Source organism: Hemiscyllium ocellatum, unplaced genomic scaffold (genome assembly GCF_020745735.1).
Source record: "Hemiscyllium ocellatum isolate sHemOce1 unplaced genomic scaffold, sHemOce1.pat.X.cur. scaffold_427_pat_ctg1, whole genome shotgun sequence".
In the NCBI taxonomy this organism is placed as follows: domain Eukaryota; kingdom Metazoa; phylum Chordata; class Chondrichthyes; order Orectolobiformes; family Hemiscylliidae; genus Hemiscyllium; species Hemiscyllium ocellatum.
Window position 1 is genome coordinate 183,798 of NW_026869048.1, and position 7,485 is coordinate 191,282.

The 7,485-nt window shown below is 43.6% G+C and overlaps 1 non-coding gene across 1 annotated transcript; it reads right to left on the minus strand.

The window, feature by feature from the left end:
• Positions 1-7,062: 7,062 nt before the first annotated feature.
• trnas-gcu (transfer RNA serine (anticodon GCU)) lies at positions 7,063-7,144 on the minus strand. The gene has a single exon. It is a non-coding gene; the product is annotated as a tRNA-Ser (tRNA).
• Between the last annotated feature and the right edge of the window lie 341 nt (positions 7,145-7,485).

Consider the following 7,485-nt stretch of genomic DNA (forward strand, 5'->3'; position numbering starts at 1 on the left):
CTATTCTGTGTAGTTATGCAGTTCACATTATAGCAGGGATCTGATCGCACTGCAAACGATGCTGGGGAGATTTCCCAGGATATTGTCTGGGCTGAAGAAGAGATATTGAACAAACTGGATTTGTATTTCGTGGAGCAGAGTAGATTGAGGGAGAATGATTAAGATGTACAAAATATAAAGGAGTATGGATAGCTTAGACTGAAATGCATGTTTCACTTTGACGGCGATTTCCATCATGAGCAGGCATCGAGTTAAGGTCAGATGCGGAAAGATTACAGTGAATGCGTGGAAATACGTTTGCAAGCAGTGGGTGGCTGAAATCTGAAACACAGTGCATGCAAGGATCGGAGAGGCAAAATCCACATAACTCTCCGAAGTATTCAGATGTGCATTTGTGATGCCAAGACATACAAGGCTCTGCATCAAGTGATTTAAAAAGGGGTTCGGATAGTTAAGCGATTATTATTGAGCAATACAGGTACTCAGTTACAAGAGTGGTTATTAATACCTGTCCTTCCATTCTCGAACGGACATGTCAGACTAAGAACTGTGTTGTGTGAATCAGCGTGGGGGAATGCTGCTGCTCCCGGGGAGACACAATGACAGTGACTGTGGAAACACGTGACTTCTGTAAGCTGTACCTAGAGTGTTGGAATGAAAATCATTAGGTAGTTTTGCTCGTAGTGAAGTGTTTACTTATAGAAGGTAGCTCAGGAAAATATACATTCTACTATCCTTTCCCCACTCGCCCATACCACGGAATACCGCCACTATGTAGGACAATTTCTCTCTGAGCACCATTATCCAGTCCTCTTTGGCCCCCAACACTTCCCCATATTGCACAATTGCACGAAATCTCAGAAGATGCAATGCTACTTGTTTACGATGTCTCTCCTCACTGTGTAAAGTTCCAGTGATTTATCTGCCTCTCACTCAACTTAGCAAACTGCATTTCCTGCTCACAATGTGATCTCGTCAAGACTGGGGAGAGAAAAACAGAGCGGGTGACAAACGCGAGTACACCTATGTTCTGTCTGCAAACAGAAAAAGAACTTGAGCTTCTAGATTCCTGTCACTGCAAATTCCCACTGTGTTCCTATGCCTCCATATCAGTTTGGTCTGCTGCAGAGCTCCCGCATGGCCTGTGCAAGTTGGAAGAGTGGCACGTCATTTCCGAATGAGAGACTGTGCAATCTTCAGTACCCAACATGGAGTTCAATCATTTTAGACCCTGTCCATCTTCTTTCACGTTCCTGCCCCATCTACACATACCATTCATTCCAAAGGCGGATGGTTTGGCTCGAAAATTTGTCCCCAGATGCACTAGACCTGCTGATTTTGTTCCGATATTTCTAAATTTCTTTTGATAACTTTATTCTGTTGCGATTGCCAGCCTTCAGGAAACGTGCGTTTGGATGGGATTGTGGTCAGAAGAGATTTATCAACGTGGTGCCTGAGCTCGACCATTCCCCCTGCGAAGATAAGCGAAAGTGAGGGCTGCAGGTGCTGCAGCTCAGAGTCGAGAGTGTAGTGCTGGAAATGCACAGCACGTCAGACAGCATCTGAGGAGTAGAAAAATCGATGTTTCGGGAAAACAACACCGACATTCCATTGCCAGCCGATGCCTGGAGAAAGAAAATCTTTTGTTCCACCTTAGGACCCTGCAACCATACGGGATAAATGTGTATTTCAACAGCTTCCTCATTTCACCTCCCCCAACATTATCCCAATCCCAAGCCTCCAGCTAGGCACTGCTCTCTGGACGCGGCCATCATTGCCCCTCCGAACTACCACCTTCTACCTCTCTTCATCCATCTATCGGTTTCCCAGCTACCTGACCACCAACCCCATTCCTCTCCCTCAACCCCGACTCAAAAGCCTCATTCCTGATGAAGGGCTTATGCCCGAAACATCGATTCTCCTGCTCCTCGGATGCGGCCAGACGTTCTGTGCTTTTAAAGTACTACACTCTCGCCAATGCAAAGATAGATGAGCTCGACTGGGGCTCTCTATCTGACAGCGGAGAAAGCTGAGAGAGAAATTGATTAACGTGCACAGAAATGGAATAGATATGTTTGACAGGAATAAACTTCTTATGGGAAGGGTAAATAACCAGGGTTATAGATGAAACGCTACAGGGAGGATGTTCAGTGAAGATTTAGGAAGAATGTTTACAACCGGAGAGGGTTGTTTTTCTGGAACTCACTGTTTGAACGTGTGGTAAAGCTAAGAGTCATCCAAATATTTCAGGAGTATTTAGCTGAACACTTGAGGAGCTAGAGCATGCACGGATAAGGACCAGGTACTGGAAGGTGGGGCGAAGATAAACAGATATCTATTGAAAGACTTGAATACTGTAACTTTCGGTGCAGTAAAATGGAGGCTAGCGCAGCTCAGTGGCACAATGAAAGACGTGGTGGACATCTCCTGCATTGTTAAGATCGCGATTCAGTTTGTGGGTTTGATTCCCGCCAGAATCGCAATTTTGTTCAGATTTTAGCTGATTCAATGATTGTTCTGCTGCTTCATCGTCAGTTCCCATCGTTTGGAGTTCTCGTCCCTGCTACTGACCAGAGAAGGTTCCTCACTTTCTTGGTGGTGAGTTTTAAGAAAATCATATCATTTGAAATATGATCAGCCAGCAATCGGCTGCTCATTCACAAAACCCACTGCAGATACCCACTGTCTTTCAACACAGTTCCCTCCCACGGTTGCACAGAGTGTTTCTATTTATTCAGTGTCTTTTTCCCTTTGAATGTTAGGTTGATGTAGATGGGCTGGGAAAAGACATTGACCTGTTCGATCAGCCGTAATTATGTCAAATGGCGGGGTAGCGCTGGCGGGTGAAATGGTCCCCTCCTATTCCTCTCAGTCTGTGCTGTTTCTGACAGAGGGTTTTAAACAATAGCATGATGAGGACAATGTGAATCTACACCACGGAATACCGAGGTCCTCCCTTGTATCCCACCGCTCTCACAGCTGCTGTTGTAGCTTCAGATCAGACAGTGGAGGATTCTCCCAGGTGCTCTTTCAAGCTGCATGCTCCTTCACACAGGTTTCCAACTAGACACATGGAGCAAACTGCCGGTTACATATTGGGGATTCAGGGACAGATTTCCCCTTTTTCTGACTAGAGTTCTGACCACGGTAATAAACATGAATTTCGGGCGTTCTGTATCTTACTCTAGATTCTTATCACTTCACAATTTAAACTGAAATTCAAATTACTCTTGCATGACATTTTCATGTCTTCAGTATTCATGAAAACTGTGCATTATGTCCTTGGATGAAGCCATGGTGAAGATTAATGATGAGTGCAGTGTGTTTCATGTTGTCTGTAGGATCTTACAGAAGCATGCTCTTGAAGTGTGGTTGAATCGAATTCTGTGCCGAATTGAAGCCGACCGAGTGAGAAGCCCTGTGATAATGTAACAGTTTCTGTAAACAACGCAGCGACCCTTGGAAACCCAGTTTTCATTCAAGTCTATTTTGCACAACATTTTTCTGTATCCCATTAAATCAGTGAGTATTAAAAGGACTCAGTCCCGTTCCTGGTCATTGTGACTAAATGACCAAGGCAATCGATGGCAATGATAATGATGCTTGACATCGACAGGTGCACTCCTACTCACTAGAGTCACATTGTATTACAGATCACGTAAGCAGAGGAGATGATGATCCTTCTGGCACCCTGAGACAGTGCGACAATTAATCCCACGTTGTTATTCTCACTCTAAACCAAAAACCAGTTAGCCAGCGGACTGAGCTAACCAGCTTCCATTTAATGTAAAGCTAAAACAAACAGGTCAGCACATTAACAATCTGTAGTAATTCACGATTGAGTGGGTTGATTTCTGAAAATTAAACGTACCTTCTGAACAATGAGTGAGGCTATTCCAAGATTGGCTTCTCTGACTGCGCTGGGACATGACTGATGTTCTCTATGATATGGAAGTGCCAGTGTTCGAGTTGGGTAGACAAAGTTAAATATTACACAATATCAGGGCATAGTCCACCAGGTTTCTTTGGAAACACTAGCTTTCAGAGAGCCGCTCCTTCATCAGGTGGGTGTCTTTCTGCAGAAACTTGATGTGTGTGTCAATATGCGCGATCTTTTGGAAGATCATCTGGACTTTAACTGACCGTTCGTGGTGTCGATGGTACCCATGACTTAGATGTGTTGGTGTTGGACTGGGGTGGACAAATTTAAAAATCATACAAAGCCAGATTAGAGTCCAACAGTTGACAATCACCTGATGAAGAAACAATGCACGGAACACTGGTGCTTCCAAATATGCTTGGTCGATACAATCTGATGCAATGTGATTTTTAACATTGAGAGCTCTTGGTAATGATTAATTGATCGAAGACAGTAAACGATTTTTCGTTCGTGGAGATGAAAATTTCAAATATTATCCACCTCAGTGTAACAAAAAAAAAGTTTGGATGTGTGCTGAATCTCCACAATGCGCTTGCGCCAAGCAAAAGTTGAACCTGCACCTGCCTGATCCGTAGCCAGCTATAAGAATGGCTGTACCACTGGCCAGATGCACAGCTGAAATTTTACACGCTGCAGAGCTGTGGTGCTGACAATGACATGAGCAATAACAGTAACAGTCACAAGGTGAACAAAGAACAAAAATAATCACCATCAATGATCCACTTCAAATTGTCTTAAAGAAGACTACCATTCACAATTTGAGCAGCCAATCAATAAAGTCGCTGCTGATCAAGAAAATTGCAACTTACTTTGCTGCGTTTTCAACATAATTAGAGGTAAACTCCAGCCTAATCATAACATCGCATATTCCCATTAATTTTCAGATTTAGATTACGTTAATGACCTGTCCGTATTTGCAGGAAACTGAACAACATGAAATGAGTGAAAACGTTCTTCCGGTGATGTAATCCAGTGCAGAGTCGGCCAGAAAAGAAAAGACAAATACATGAAACATCGATCCCATTTCTCTCTGTTGCAGGACTTGTCTTTAGTATCGAAAGTATTAATTATTTTCCTGGGAAAGTTTATTCATAAATCAATTAACATCTGAGTTTTGAAACCTACTTTACTGCAGACTAAAATAGTTGAATATCCTTTCCCCCAGCCTAATGTCCCAATCCTCCTTTCTCTTCCATGTAAATACCAGCTGCTCCAGGTGAGGTTGGAGCTCCCAACCTGACGTTCCAATGCTCCTTGCTGCTCCATGTCAATAGCAGCTTCTCCAATTTAAGTTGGAGCTCCCAGTCTGATGCCTCAATGCTCCCTGCTGCATGTGAATAGAAGCGGTTCATTTGAGTTTGGATCTACCACTCTCATGCCCAAATGCTCCCAGGTGCTACGCGTCATTAAGAGCTCGTCCTTGTGAGGTTGGTGCTCCCACTCTGATGTCCAAATGCTCCCTCCGCCATGTCAATACAAGCGGTCCAGTTGAAGTTGGATCTATCACTCTGAGTCCCAATGCTTCCCACTGCTACTTGACATTAAAAGCTGCTCCAAGTGAGAGTGGGGCTCCCAGACGGATCTCGCAAAGCTCCTTGCTTCATGTCGACTGAAGCTGCTTCAAATTAGGTAAGATCCCGCAGTCTGATGTTGCAATGCTCCCTGCTGCTTCATGTCAATAGAGACTGCTCCAGGTGAGGCTGGATTTCCCAGTCTGATGTCCCAATGCTCCCTGCTGCTCCACGTCAATTGAAGCTGCTCCGGGTGCGGTTGGACCTCCCAGTCTGCTGCCCCAATGCTCCCTGCTACTCCAAGTAAATAAAAGCTGCTCCGGGTGAGGTTGGACCTCCCAGCCTGCTGCCCCAATGCTCCCTGTTCCATGTGAGCAGATGCTGCTCCAGATGAGGTGGGAGCTCCCAACCCTTGCAACTCACACACATCTATACCAACTTAGAAATAGTGCCCACTGACCACTTCCACCATTGGAGCCATTGGTGGAATATCCGCATCATGTGAATTTAAAATTTTTTTCGTCAGCACCGAATCATTACTTCCAAAAGACATTCTTTCTTAAATATTGTTTATCATGTGCATATTGCAGTCAATCCGAAGTTAGATAATGGTGCTAATTGATGTACACTCAATAAAAATTACATCTTATTTTTCATGTTGAGTAACTGCTACTTAGCCAGGGCAATGTTTGTAATGAAATCACACTTTTATTCCAGGTGAGGGAATGTGGTTTGTATTATTTAAAATGAACTTGTCCACTGTGTACAATGATGAAATGGATCTCAATTTCAAAGCAAACTTGGTTACGTTGTCATCCATCTTGACATGTGATGTCCTCTTCTTTCAACCACACGGGTATTAGAACGAAACGTCTATTAATGACATGCGTACAAAGACGCATTAAATCATTTTTCGTGCTAATGCTGCATGAATTTGCGATTATTGATCCACAGTTTAGGTTCAGTCCCTACAGTGAACATGCTGACTTCTCCAGATGTTCATTGTTCAATGTGATGCATCCAGTGTGTGCATAACGTTTTGGAGCTTGATTCTCACATCTTGTGTTTATCTGTGCCTTGTTCATAGCCTTCATCAATAGCGAGAGCAACGGGCGAGGAAGAGAGCAATGTGTAAGTCTTTCCGTACTTATGCATGGCACCCATATCTGCAATTCTCTACTGTGCATTTATAGCCAGTTCTCGGTGCCCCTACACCCACGCCCTGCCCCTTTTGAAATATTTCCACTATTTTGTGCTGTCTCTCTGTACTCTTCTCACTAAGATGAATCACTTCTACTCAACATGCTCCAGATTTGATTTGACAAAACAGTCATTAAGAATCCCATTACATAAACACGCCCTTCACATCTCTTGTTATTTGTTTTTCCTGGATCTCTTTCATACGATAAAAGGTCCCAGCTGCTCGACTTGAAAAATAAAATCGCGTTGCTTTTCATTATCCCAATGTGATCTACGTTTCAATGCAGTTTAGGCAACTGACTCAAATTATTCTTTGAGATTTTATAGCGTCGATGCATATAAATTGACCATTGGAGTTCCAATTTCAATAAGACAGGTGTCAACATACAAAAGTAGCAACATTGGAAACAGCGACGAGAGTGGGATTCGAACCCACGCGTGCAGAGCACAATGGATTAGCAGTCCATCGCCTTAACCTCTCGGCCACCTCGTCACATATGCTAGCATTTGTATGAACTTTTCAATAAGTGAATTGCGTAAATTATGCAGAACAGCAGATATTTCTCCCTGGTCTGGTGAAATGCTAAGTAGCACAGTACGGTCCGAAGACTATGGTCTGACATCTGAGTTGTGTGGCAACGGCATTCCCACTGTGACACTCTGCTCACAGTGATCAGAACAAAAATGAAGAATAGATTATGTAACAAAGTCTGTTGAATTCTGTGAATATTTGAAGTCAACGGAATGAAGAACCCGAAAAAGCAGGAGGTGTTCTTTCAAGAAACAGTTGGATAGAGCTCATAAGGGTAGTGTAATCAAGTGTTGTGCGGATAA